We start from the raw sequence: 15578 nt of genomic DNA, 5'->3' as shown, positions 1-15578 counted from the left end.
TTTAAGAGGACATTCAGTCTCTTCCTTTCTCGGTTGCAGACTTCTCTGTAGTTATAACTTTATTTTTTGGATCCTTCTTTGTCTGTTTAGACACTACCAGCTGACACCCCCCTTTCAGATTCTCTGGGCACCCCTAAAACCCCCGTTCCGGGCCCCTGTTCGGGTTCACCGGTCCCTGTGATTGTTGTTGCTGTGGCCATTGCATTCGTCCCTGGGATGTATTCATTGGAGTTGGGTATTGTCCCTTGTAGGCTTCTCCGCCGCATTCACGGGCTCTTTTCCAACATGACCGGATCAGATGTCCTCTTTTCCCGCAATAGTGACACATTCTTACTACTTGCTGGGGTTCTGGATTATAACCTCCTTGTCCAGTATGTCCTTGACCCCCCTTTCTCCATTTCTGAGGTTGTGGGTATGGAGGCTGAGGAGCAGCCTGTATTACTGGTGTCAATTGAGGTTGTGTCTGTGGTTGAGGCAGGTTTTGCAGAACCGCAGCCTGTGTTTTTATGACAATCGTGATTTTAGCTTCTCCTGTCTCGAGTATTTGTTTATCTTCATCTTCCATGAGGTATCTTCCTTCTGTGTTGAGGATTGGTAGTTGTGGATAGCTGCTGGTGGGCGTATCCCTTTCCTCATATGGTGGTGGAGCCACAGTTGGGGTTTTGTGTGAGAAAGGAGTATTCGTCTCCTTCACTAATCTCCTGGTTTCCTCTTCCAGGCTCTTATCCACTGCTTTATCTCTTATTCCTTTTACCAATGGGTTGCTCTTTTCAACCATTTGCACTGGAGTAGACGTCTTAGCTGAAGCCGCACCCATAATTGTTGTTCCTTCAACCGTTGACTTAGCTGAAGACACTTTTCCAATAGGCACTTCCTTTGTTTACAGTTCAACTTCTTGGCTGAATGGTTGGTTACTTATTTTGTTGATTCTATATTAATGTCTTTAATCGACACATTCAGTCACCATACCAGTGTGAAACGTTCTTGCTCTGGCTATCTTCTTATCCAGAAGCTTACTCTCTAATCTCAACCCTAGTCTTCAGCATTTTGGCGGCGGGACAATTAAGCACTCCCTTGAGGGGACTCCACTGACCCAAGTAACTCAGGTTTGTGAAGGTGCGCCCGAGACAACTGCTCTAACCACCTCCGTGCCAAAAATAACAAATTAAAATAAAAAAGGTTCAGCAAAGACACCGAGATGCCTTTGTTGCTATGCCTGTCAGCAAGTCAGTTCCACACCCCACAATCATACACCTTTCAGACTCAGACGTCCCTCACAAGGATGTTTGTCCTGTTAATGCTAGCCAAATCAATCCTACTGTAAATACTAAACAAACCACCATCCACGCTACAATTAGAATATTCAGTTTAAATTGTGATATGATTATATCACAGTCATGCAAAAGCTTTATATCATTTCACAGGTGATGCACACATAGTATTGTTCAAGTCGAAGCACGCAAAAATTAGAAACAGATTAGATTGCCTGTGTTATACATGTTCCATCAATGTCAGCATGATTATTCTATGCACTATAATTCACTACCATTATCTGTTAATGGAAGTGACTGATCAATAAGAGAGAGAGAGAGAGAGAGGATCGCCTTATCTTAATTAAGCAACTAGCCAAACAATCACTCAATGGCTAATTATATTATTTTCACAATTAATAAATTTATTCATTGATTCATTACAAATCAATCACAAATAATCAATCACTAATTCAATTCAATTAACTAATCCTTGGTCACAATTAACAATGGTCAGTTATCTCCAATGGAGCAGCCAATTAACCAATTTAACCATATAATCAATTAACCATACAATCAAACAACTGATTGATCAATTAACCAATTACCCTAGTACCCAATTAACAAATCGACCACTCAATCAAATCAATCATCCAATTAAATCATCAATCAATCAACCAATTAATCAAATCAGCAATTAATCAACCAATCAATAATCAAATTAATCAAATCAGTAATCAATCAATCAATCAATCAAATTAGTAATCAATTAATAATCAATTAATCAAATCAGTAGTCAATTAATAATCAATTAATCAAATCAGTAATCAACTAACAATCAATTAACCTTTTAACAGATCCCCAAATTAACCAACTAATCACCTAACCAATTAACCAAGAATCAATCGATCAATTAATCAGACAATCAAACGGTCAATCAACAAGTCTATATAGCGAACTTCAAACATCAACCAAATAATAGTAGTCTTACTTTGACGTAGGCTATATGAGACGAGCTGTTCTGATGTCTCTCACAAATTGGTCTTTTTACTGCTATCTGGCGCTCTCTCTCTCAGGACCTCTGTCCCTCTCCTGTTTTGCTCGAAACAAAGCATTAATTTGATTAGTTCTCTTAAAATAATTAATCATTCAACACAAAACATACAGAAGATACTAGACTAAAATAAGATCAGAGATAAGAAAAATAAACTTCATAAAATGGAACGTTACTTTTTCCCAATGTTTAAACAGTTTCCAACATCTCAACGCGCACTTGAAATGTTGGGAACAGGCCCATAAAAACACATCGTATATTTCATTGACCTGCACCGCCTGGCACCAAGAGCCACGTAAGCATGTCCATATAGGGCGTATAGTATCGGCTATACTCTACAGCATTAAGGCCGCACCCAACCGACCAATAAATTTACACTTATTTTTAACGAACAATGAATTTACACTTATTTTCAATGAACAATAAATTTACACTTTTTACAATATGCATATTCTATAGAGAAAGAACAGAGAGAAAGAGGGAATCTCAGAGAGGCACTATATGGTTTATGCTTCGTTTTCTGATCAGAAGCCGCTCAACCTCAAATCAGTCAGACGAACAAAAGGCCCTCGAGCGTTTGCGCGCTCGAAGTTCCCCGTCCGCTGAGACAAGAGGTCGAATTGCAACAGCCAGATCCCCGCACTCACGGAATAGAAATCCCCAATGAGAAAGAGAGAGAGAGAGAAAGAAAGAACAGAGAGGGAAGATCTTTTAGATGAGATATTTACAGCTTGCACTGTGCACACCCAATCATATTGTTCAATTCAAATTTCTCTCTCTCAAATTTAAGAACAAGGGTAAGATACTAATTTTATTTTGTACGTTCTCTGGAAGAAATTAGCTCAGATAGCCCAGAGCAGGGGACCCGCCCCTGTCAGGGATCTGTAACTTTTCAAGCAGGCATCCATTCTATTTTTAGAACAAGTGAGCAGAAAGGGAGCAGGGGAGACAGCAGTGTTAAAAGCTGTGCGCCTCCGCTCCAAGATGCAACTCAACCTGTTACCACAAAACTCAAATGTAGCCTGAAATCTAACTCTATTTATCTGCAGATACTTAAAAACTCAAATGTAGCCTGTACCTCAGACGAAATACTAACAGCGTCCCATACAGTACTCATCAAGTCACTACTATAACAAATGTAGCCTGTACCTCAGACGAAATACTGACAGCGTCCCATACAGTACTCATCAAGTCACTACTATAACAAATGTAGCCTGTACCTCAGACGAAATACTGACAGCGTCCCATACAGTACTCATCGAGTCACTACTATAAAACTCAGATGTAGTCAACTTCAGACGAAATACTGCACGGCGTCCCACACAGCCCCCATCGAGTCACTACACCTGTTAGTGTCTTCCTAAATTTAAGTGATCACGACAACCAGCTGATCAGAGCAGTTTCGGAATGTTAAGTGACGTAACTCCAAATGATTCAAACTAATTACCGAATTTTTTTAGGGTTACATTGAAGAGTCGAATCTCCAACAGTTAGGTCAACATAACATTCACAGACACTCTATACTTTGTTTAAATTTAGCAGACATGCAACCACCTTCAATTCATCTACTTGGTTCTTTTTAAATTTTGGTCGATAGCCCACAGTCAACTTGATACTTTTCTTTTTGAAGCACACACCCAGCTGGTGGCCTGTTCTTCTGCACGGCTATCGGTTGGCCAAATCCTGTTCGTGACGCCAATTTGTAGTAAATAAACTTAGATGAAGAAAGGAAGCTGCAGAGGTCCGGATGAGTCAGTTTAATCGTCTTTAATTAATCATAACTTCATCATTACATACCACGGCCAGATGTGGGGGGCTCCTGTCCAGTCAATAATGTCCCCCCCTATCTAGTCCAGCCGTTCAGTCTTTTATACAAAACAGCCTGCTTTGTCTTCCAGATTTGGGCATGGAGTTCCCAGGTCCATGTTACCCTAAACATTTTCAACCTATACGATGGTGATGTTTACAGTTTTCACCAAATAAGGGTGTGCCTTTTGGTGTGGTTCACATCTTTAACTAATTAAGACTACCCCCACCTCTATCTCTCCTTTACCATCCCCCCAACCTACAGAGGTCAACTGCATGCTGCAACATTCCAAAGGCCTAACCCACTAGGCCTTCTTCTGGTCAGAGCAAAATATACTACACTAGCTCATTTTTTCTTTGTTCATTTTAAGTGTAGAAACAATATTTCGTTTGTGACCATTTTTTTCTGCCGTTTTGACAACAGGCTCATGACTAAAGAACACACGGCTGTCTGCTGATTGACGCTTGACTGTAGATTTTCGCTTTGTGTCAAAAGAACTCCCTAACGCACACTTTTTCAAAGTAGGTGAATTCATCAGATCTGTTTGAAACATTGCATTTTATCCATGCACGACGACTGCTTAGATACTCGCAGCACAGTTGCCCCATATAAATTGCCCATGAGCGCGGAGCTTGTCTTTGTCACTGTCGCAACTTTGCTCCATCAGCGGGAGAAGTCGGTTCGACGCCCCTGTAAGCACATGTTTCTCGAATTCCTTTGTTTCCGGCAAGCCACTGTGACGTCAGACGCCTTTACGCATACAGCTTTGCGATGCTTAGACAGTAATAACATAATTCATGTTTACATTTCTTTAATTTTCGACGCATTGTCGTTATTCGTGACGCATCAATGACCAATTGATTATATGGCAATGCAATGAAAAAAGCGTGTGGAAAACAGTGTTAATGACAGATTTGAGAAGCACATTTCTTCAATGTTGGCCGCATGGCATTCCTGTGCAGGTGACAATGGTAATTTTTCAAAACGACAAGGATATTTAAACACATGATTATTTGTTTGCTGTGCTCTATGGCCTCTGCTACAGACCTCATCGAAATGACACTTAGATATCTTAGGGTGTACATATCAAGTCTTCCCAAATGGTCTAGCGGATAGGAATCTGCCTTGTAACGCAGGGCGGCCCGGGTTCGATTCCCGTCATGGCAAATGATTTTCGTAGAAAAATAAAATGAGTCCCAACGTGTGCAACAGAACAGTTCGAAATCTCGTTACATTTGCATCGTCATGAACATGACTTATATCAGGCTAGCTCATTTTTTCTTTGTTCATTTTAAGTGTAGAAACAATATTTCGTTTGTGACCATTTTTTTCTGCCGTTTTGACAACAGGCTCATGACTAAAGAACACACGGCTGTCTGCTGATTGACGCTTGACTGTAGATTTTCGCTTTGTGTCAAAAGAACTCCCTAACGCACACTTTTTCAAAGTAGGTGAATTCATAAGATCTGTTTGAAACATTGCATTTTATCCATGCACGACGACTGCTTAGATACTCGCAGCACAGTTGCCCCACATAAATTGCCCATGAGCGCGGAGCTTGTCTTTGTCACTGTAGCAACTTTGCTCCATCAGCGGGAGAAGTCGGTTCGACGCCCCTGTAAGCACATGTTTCTCTAATTCCTTTGTTTCAGGCAAGCCACTGTGACGTCAGACGCCTTTACGCATACAGCTTTGCGATGCTTAGACAGTAATAACATAATTCATGTTTACATTTCTTTAATTTTCGACGCATTGTCGTTATTCGTGACGCATCAATGACCAATTGATTATATGGCAATGCAATGAAAAAAGCGTGTGGAAAACAGTGTTAATGACAGATTTGAGAAGCACATTTCTTCAATGTTGGCCGCATGGCATTCCTGTGCAGGTGACAATGGTAATTTTTCAAAACGACAAGGATATTTAAACACATGATTATTTGTTTGCTGTGCTCTATGGCCTCTGCTACAGACCTCAGCGAAATGACACTTAGATATCTTAGGGTGTACATATCAAGTCTTCCCAAATGGTCTAGCGGATAGGAATCTGCCTTTTACGCAGGGCGGCCCGGGTTCGATTCCCGTCATGGCAAATGATTTTTGTAGAAAAATAAAATGAGTCCCAACGTGTGCAACAGAACAGTTCGAAATCTCGTTACATTTGCATCGTCATGAACATGACTTATATCAGGCTAGCTCATTTTTTCTTTGTTCATTTTAAGTGTAGAAACAATATTTCGTTTGTGACCATTTTTTTCTGCCGTTTTGACAACAGGCTCATGACTAAAGAACACACGGCTGTCTGCTGATTGACGCTTGACTGTAGATTTTCGCTTTGTGTCAAAAGAACTCCCTAACGCACACTTTTTCAAAGTAGGTGAATTCATCAGATCTGTTTGAAACATTGCATTTTATCCATGCACGACGACTACTTAGATACTCGCAGCACAGTTGCCTCATATAAATTGCCCATGAGCGCGGAGCTTGTCTTTGTCACTGTAGCAACTTTGCTCCATCAGCGGGAGAAGGCGGTTCGACGCCCCTGTAAGCACATGTTTCTCTAATTCCTTTGTTTCAGGAAAGCCACTGTGACGTCAGACGCCTTTACGCATACAGCTTTGCGATGCTTAGACAGTAATAACATAATTCATGTTTACATTTCTTTAATTTTCGACGCATTGTCGTTATTCGTGACGCATCAATGACCAATTGATTATATGGCAATGCAATGAAAAAAGCGTGTGGAAAACAGTGTTAATGACAGATTTGAGAAGCACATTTCTTCAATGTTGGCCGCATGGCATTCCTGTGCAGGTGACAATGGTAATTTTTCAAAACGACAAGGATATTTAAACACATGATTATTTGTTTGCTGTGCTCTTTGGCCTCTGCTACAGATCTCATCGAAATGACACTTAGATATCTTAGGGTGTACATATCAAGTTTTCCCAAATGGTCTAGCAGATAGGCATCTACCTTGTAACGCAGTGCGGCCTGGGTTCGATTCCCGTCATGGCAAATGTTTTTTGTAGAAAAATAAAATGAGTCCCAACGTGTGCAACAGAACAGTTCGAAATCTCGTTACATTTGCATCGTCATGAACATGACTTATATCAGGCTAGCTCATTTTTTCTTTGTTCATTTTAAGTGTAGAAACAATATTTCGTTTGTGACCATTTTTTTCTGCCGTTTTGACAACAGGCTCATGACTAAAGAACACACGGCTGTCTGCTGATTGACGCTTGACTGTAGATTTTCGCTTTGTGTCAAAAGAACTCCCTAACGCACACTTTTTCAAAGTAGGTGAATTCATCAGATCTGTTTGAAACATTGCATTTTATCCATGCACGACGACTGCTTAGATACTCGCAGCACAGTTGCCCCACATAAATTGCCCATGAGCGCGGAGCTTGTCTTTGTCACTGTAGCAACTTTGCTCCATCAGCGGGAGAAGTCGGTTCGACGCCCCTGTAAGCACATGTTTCTCTAATTCCTTTGTTTCAGGCAAGCCACTGTGACGTCAGACGCCTTTACGCATACAGCTTTGCGATGCTTAGACAGTAATAACATAATTCATGTTTACATTTCTTTAATTTTCGACGCATTGTCGTTATTCGTGACGCATCAATGACCAATTGATTATATGGCAATGCAATGAAAAAAGCGTGTGGAAAACAGTGTTAATGACAGATTTGAGAAGCACATTTCTTCAATGTTGGCCGCATGGCATTCCTGTGCAGGTGACAATGGTAATTTTTCAAAACGACAAGGATATTTAAACACATGATTATTTGTTTGCTGTGCTCTTTGGCCTCTGCTACAGATCTCATCGAAATGACACTTAGATATCTTAGGGTGTACATATCAAGTTTTCCCAAATGGTCTAGCAGATAGGCATCTACCTTGTAACGCAGTGCGGCCTGGGTTCGATTCCCGTCATGGCAAATGTTTTTTGTAGAAAAATAAAATGAGTCCCAACGTGTGCAACAGAACAGTTCGAAATCTCGTTACATTTGCATCGTCATGAACATGACTTATATCAGGCTAGCTCATTTTTTCTTTGTTCATTTTAAGTGTAGAAACAATATTTCGTTTGTGAACATTTTTTTCTGCCGTTTTGACAACAGGCTCATGACTAAAGAACACACGGCTGTCTGCTGATTGACGCTTGACTGTAGATTTTCGCTTTGTGTCAAAAGAACTCCCTAACGCACACTTTTTCAAAGTAGGTGAATTCATCAGATCTGTTTGAAACATTGGATTTTATCCATGCACGACGACTGCTTAGATACTCGCAGCACAGTTGCCCCATATAAATTGCCCATGAGCGCGGAGCTTGTCTTTGTGACTGTAGCAACTTTGCTCCATCAGGGGGACAAGCCGGTTCGACGCCCCTGTAAGCACATGTTTCTCTAATTCCTTTGTTTCAGGCAAGCCACTGTGACGTCAGACGCCTTTACGCATACAGCTTTGCGATTCTTAGACAGTAATAACATAATTCATGTTTACATTTCTTTAATTTTCGACGTATTGTCGTTATTCGTGACGCATCAATGACCAATTGATTATATGGCAATGCAATGAAAAAAGCGTGTGGAAAACAGTGTTAATGACAGATTTGAGAAGCACATTTTTTCAATGTTGGCCGCATGGCATTCCTGTGCAGGTGACAATGGTAATTTTTCAAAACGACAAGGATATTTAAACACATGATTATTTGTTTGGTGTGCTCTATGCCCTCTGCTACAGACCTCATCGAAATGACACTTAGATATCTTAGGGTCTACATATGAAATCTTCCCAAATGGTCTAGCGGATAGGAATCTGCCTTGTAACGCAGGGCGGCCCGGGTTCGATTCCCGTCATGGCAAATGATTCTTGTAGAAAAATAAAATGAGTCTCAACGTGTGCAACAGAACAGTTTGAAATCTCGTTACATTTGCATCGTCATGAACATGACTTATATCAGGCTAGCTCATTTTTTCTTTGTTCATTTTAAGTGTAGAAACAATATTTCGTTTCTGACCAATTTTTTCTGCCATTTTGACAACAGGCTCATGACTAAAGAACACACGGCTGTCTGCTGATTGACGCTTGACTGTAGATTTTCGCTTTGTGTCAAAAGGACTCCCTTAACGCACACTTTTTCAAAGTAGGTGAATTCATCAGATCTGTTTGAAACATTGCATTTTATCCATGCACGACGACTGCTTAGATACTCGCAGCACAGTTGCCCCATATAAATTGCCCATGAGCGCGGAGCTTGTCTTTGTGACTGTAGCAACTTTGCTCCATCAGGGGGACAAGCCGGTTCGACGCCCCTGTAAGCACATGTTTCTCTAATTCCTTTGTTTCAGGCAAGCCACAGTGACGTCAGATGCCTTTGCGCATACAGCTTTGCGATTCTTAGACAGTAATAACATAATTCATGTTTACATTTCTTTAATTTTCGACGCATTGTCGTTATTCGTGACGCATCAATGACCAATTGATTATATGGCAATGCAATGAAAAAAGCGTGTGGAAAACAGTGTTAATGACAGATTTGAGAAGCACATTTCTTCAATGTTGGCCGCATGGCATTCCTGTGCAGGTGACAATGGTAATTTTTCAAAACGACAAGGATATTTAAACACATGATTATTTGTTTGGTGTGCTCTATGGCCTCTGCTACAGACCTCATCGAAATGACACTTAGATATCTTAGGGTCTACATATGAAATCTTCCCAAATGGTCTAGCGGATAGGAATCTGCCTTTTACGCAGGGCGGCCCGGGTTCGATTCCCGTCATGGCAAATGATTTTTGTAGAAAAATAAAATGAGTCCCAACGTGTGCAACAGAACAGTTCGAAATCTCGTTACATTTGCATCGTCATGAACATGACTTATATCAGGCTAGCTCATTTTTTCTTTGTTCATTTTAAGTGTAGAAACAATATTTCGTTTGTGACCATTTTTTTCTGCCGTTTTGACAACAGGCTCATGACTAAAGAACACACGGCTGTCTGCTGATTGACGCTTGACTGTAGATTTTCGCTTTGTGTCAAAAGAACTCCCTAACGCACACTTTTTCAAAGTAGGTGAATTCATAAGATCTGTTTGAAACATTGCATTTTATCCATGCACGACGACTGCTTAGATACTCGCAGCACAGTTGCCCCATATAAATTGCCCATGAGCGCGGAGCTTGTCTTTGTCACTGTCGCAACTTTGCTCCATCAGCGGGAGAAGTCGGTTCGACGCCCCTGTAAGCACATGTTTCTCTAATTCCTTTGTTTCAGGCAAGCCACTGTGACGTCAGACGCCTTTACGCATACAGCTTTGCGATGCTTAGACAGTAATAACATAATTCATGTTTACATTTCTTTAATTTTCGACGCATTGTCGTTATTCGTGACGCATCAATGACCAATTGATTATATGGCAATGCAATGAAAAAAGCGTGTGGAAAACAGTGTTAATGACAGATTTGAGAAGCACATTTCTTCAATGTTGGCCGCATGGCATTCCTGTGCAGGTGACAATGGTAATTTTAAAAACGACAAGGATATTTAAACACATGATTATTTGTTTGCTGTGCTCTATGGCCTCTGCTACAGACCTCATCGAAATGACACTTAGATATCTTAGGGTGTACATATCAAGTCTTCCCAAATGGTCTAGCGGATAGGCATCTACCTTGTAACGCAGGGCGGCCCGGGTTCGATTCCCGTCATGGCAAATGTTTTTTGTAGAAAAATAAAATGAGTCCCAACGTGTGCAACAGAACAGTTCGAAATCTCGTTACATTTGCATCGTCATGAACATGACTTATATCAGGCTAGCTCATTTTTTCTTTGTTCATTTTAAGTGTAGAAACAATATTTCGTTTGTGACCATTTTTTTCTGCCGTTTTGACAACAGGCTCATGACTAAAGAACACACGGCTGTCTGCTGATTGACGCTTGACTGTAGATTTTCGCTTTGTGTCAAAAGAACTCCCTAACGCACACTTTTTCAAAGTAGGTGAATTCATCAGATCTGTTTGAAACATTGCATTTTATCCATGCACGACGACTGCTTAGATACTCGCAGCACAGTTGCCCCATATAAATTGCCCATGAGCGCGGAGCTTGTCTTTGTGACTGTAGCAACTTTGCTCCATCAGGGGGACAAGCCGGTTCGACGCCCCTGTAAGCACATGTTTCTCTAATTCCTTTGTTTCAGGCAAGCCACAGTGACGTCAGATGCCTTTGCGCATACAGCTTTGCGATTCTTAGACAGTAATAACATAATTCATGTTTACATTTCTTTAATTTTCGACGCATTGTCGTTATTCGTGACGCATCAATGACCAATTGATTATATGGCAATGCAATGAAAAAAGCGTGTGGAAAACAGTGTTAATGACAGATTTGAGAAGCACATTTCTTCAATGTTGGCCGCATGGCATTCCTGTGCAGGTGACAATGGTAATTTTTCAAAACGACAAGGATATTTAAACACATGATTATTTGTTTGGTGTGCTCTATGGCCTCTGCTACAGACCTCATCGAAATGACACTTAGATATCTTAGGGTCTACATATGAAATCTTCCCAAATGGTCTAGCGGATAGGAATCTGCCTTTTACGCAGGGCGGCCCGGGTTCGATTCCCGTCATGGCAAATGATTTTTGTAGAAAAATAAAATGAGTCCCAACGTGTGCAACAGAACAGTTCGAAATCTCGTTACATTTGCATCGTCATGAACATGACTTATATCAGGCTAGCTCATTTTTTCTTTGTTCATTTTAAGTGTAGAAACAATATTTCGTTTGTGACCATTTTTTTCTGCCGTTTTGACAACAGGCTCATGACTAAAGAACACACGGCTGTCTGCTGATTGACGCTTGACTGTAGATTTTCGCTTTGTGTCAAAAGAACTCCCTAACGCACACTTTTTCAAAGTAGGTGAATTCATAAGATCTGTTTGAAACATTGCATTTTATCCATGCACGACGACTGCTTAGATACTCGCAGCACAGTTGCCCCATATAAATTGCCCATGAGCGCGGAGCTTGTCTTTGTCACTGTCGCAACTTTGCTCCATCAGCGGGAGAAGTCGGTTCGACGCCCCTGTAAGCACATGTTTCTCGAATTCCTTTGTTTCAGGCAAGCCACTGTGACGTCAGACGCCTTTACGCATACAGCTTTGCGATGCTTAGACAGTAATAACATAATTCATGTTTACATTTCTTTAATTTTCGACGCATTGTCGTTATTCGTGACGCATCAATGACCAATTGATTATATGGCAATGCAATGAAAAAAGCGTGTGGAAAACAGTGTTAATGACAGATTTGAGAAGCACATTTCTTCAATGTTGGCCGCATGGCATTCCTGTGCAGGTGACAATGGTAATTTTAAAAACGACAAGGATATTTAAACACATGATTATTTGTTTGCTGTGCTCTATGGCCTCTGCTACAGACCTCATCGAAATGACACTTAGATATCTTAGGGTGTACATATCAAGTCTTCCCAAATGGTCTAGCGGATAGGCATCTACCTTGTAACGCAGGGCGGCCCGGGTTCGATTCCCGTCATGGCAAATGTTTTTTGTAGAAAAATAAAATGAGTCCCAACGTGTGCAACAGAACAGTTCGAAATCTCGTTACATTTGCATCGTCATGAACATGACTTATATCAGGCTAGCTCATTTTTTCTTTGTTCATTTTAAGTGTAGAAACAATATTTCGTTTGTGACCATTTTTTTCTGCCGTTTTGACAACAGGCTCATGACTAAAGAACACACGGCTGTCTGCTGATTGACGCTTGACTGTAGATTTTCGCTTTGTGTCAAAAGAACTCCCTAACGCACACTTTTTCAAAGTAGGTGAATTCATCAGATCTGTTTGAAACATTGCATTTTATCCATGCACGACGACTGCTTAGATACTCGCAGCACAGTTGCCTCATATAAATTGCCCATGAGCGCGGAGCTTGTCTTTGTCACTGTAGCAACTTTGCTCCATCAGCGGGAGAAGGCGGTTCGACGCCCCTGTAAGCACATGTTTCTCTAATTCCTTTGTTTCAGGAAAGCCACTGTGACGTCAGACGCCTTTACGCATACAGCTTTGCGATGCTTAGACAGTAATAACATAATTCATGTTTACATTTCTTTAATTTTCGACGCATTGTCGTTATTCGTGACGCATCAATGACCAATTGATTATATGGCAATGCAATGAAAAAAGCGTGTGGAAAACAGTGTTAATGACAGATTTGAGAAGCACATTTCTTCAATGTTGGCCGCATGGCATTCCTGTGCAGGTGACAATGGTAATTTTTCAAAACGACAAGGATATTTAAACACATGATTATTTGTTTGCTGTGCTCTTTGGCCTCTGCTACAGACCTCATCGAAATGACACTTAGATATCTTAGGGTGTACATATCAAGTCTTCCCAAATGGTCTAGCGGATAGGCATCTACCTTGTAACGCAGGGCGGCCCGGGTTCGATTCCCGTCATGGCAAATGTTTTTTGTAGAAAAATAAAATGAGTCCCAACGTGTGCAACAGAACAGTTCGAAATCTCGTTACATTTGCATCGTCATGAACATGACTTATATCAGGCTAGCTCATTTTTTCTTTGTTCATTTTAAGTGTAGAAACAATATTTCGTTTGTGACCATTTTTTTCTGCCGTTTTGACAACAGGCTCATGACTAAAGAACACACGGCTGTCTGCTGATTGACGCTTGACTGTAGATTTTCGCTTTGTGTCAAAAGAACTCCCTAACGCACACTTTTTCAAAGTAGGTGAATTCATCAGATCTGTTTGAAACATTGCATTTTATCCATGCACGACGACTACTTAGATACTCGCAGCACAGTTGCCTCATATAAATTGCCCATGAGCGCGGAGCTTGTCTTTGTCACTGTAGCAACTTTGCTCCATCAGCGGGAGAAGGCGGTTCGACGCCCCTGTAAGCACATGTTTCTCTAATTCCTTTGTTTCAGGAAAGCCACTGTGACGTCAGACGCCTTTACGCATACAGCTTTGCGATGCTTAGACAGTAATAACATAATTCATGTTTACATTTCTTTAATTTTCGACGCATTGTCGTTATTCGTGACGCATCAATGACCAATTGATTATATGGCAATGCAATGAAAAAAGCGTGTGGAAAACAGTGTTAATGACAGATTTGAGAAGCACATTTCTTCAATGTTGGCCGCATGGCATTCCTGTGCAGGTGACAATGGTAATTTTTCAAAACGACAAGGATATTTAAACACATGATTATTTGTTTGCTGTGCTCTTTGGCCTCTGCTACAGATCTCATCGAAATGACACTTAGATATCTTAGGGTGTACATATCAAGTTTTCCCAAATGGTCTAGCGGATAGGCATCTACCTTGTAACGCAGTGCGGCCTGGGTTCGATTCCCGTCATGGCAAATGTTTTTTGTAGAAAAATAAAATGAGTCCCAACGTGTGCAACAGAACAGTTCGAAATCTCGTTACATTTGCATCGTCATGAACATGACTTATATCAGGCTACCTCATTTTTTCTTTGTTCATTTTAAGTGTAGAAACAATATTTCGTTTGTGAACATTTTTTTCTGCCGTTTTGACAACAGGCTCATGACTAAAGAACACACGGCTGTCTGCTGATTGACGCTTGACTGTAGATTTTCGCTTTGTGTCAAAAGAACTCCCTAACGCACACTTTTTCAAAGTAGGTGAATTCATCAGATCTGTTTGAAACATTGGATTTTATCCATGCACGACGACTGCTTAGATACTCGCAGCACAGTTGCCCCATATAAATTGCCCATGAGCGCGGAGCTTGTCTTTGTGACTGTAGCAACTTTGCTCCATCAGGGGGACAAGCCGGTTCGACGCCCCTGTAAGCACATGTTTCTCTAATTCCTTTGTTTCAGGCAAGCCACAGTGACGTCAGATGCCTTTGCGCATACAGCTTTGCGATTCTTAGACAGTAATAACATAATTCATGTTTACATTTCTTTAATTTTTGACGCATTGTCGTTATTCGTGACGCATCAATGACCAATTGATTATATGGCAATGCAATGAAAAAAGCGTGTGGAAAACAGTGTTAATGACAGATTTGAGAAGCACATTTCTTCAATGTTGGCCGCATGGCATTCCTGTGCAGGTGACAATGGTAATTTTTCAAAACGACAAGGATATTTAAACACATGATTATTTGTTTGGTGTGCTCTATGGCCTCTGCTACAGACCTCATCGAAATGACACTTAGATATCTTAGGGTCTACATATGAAATCTTCACAAATGGTCTAGCGGATAGGAATCTACCTTGTAACGCAGGGCGGCCCGGGTTCGATTCCCATCATGGCAAATGATTCTTGTAGAAAAAATAAATGAGTCCCAACGTGTGCAACAGAACAGTTCGAAATCTCGTTACATTTGCATCGTCATGAACATGACTTATATCAGGCTAGCTCATTTTTTCTTTG

This window comes from Argentina silus, assembly GCF_951799395.1.
Source record: "Argentina silus genome assembly, chromosome: Y".
NCBI classification, from domain to species: Eukaryota; Metazoa; Chordata; class Actinopteri; order Argentiniformes; family Argentinidae; genus Argentina; species Argentina silus.
Note: the sequence above shows the minus strand (reverse complement) of the source record.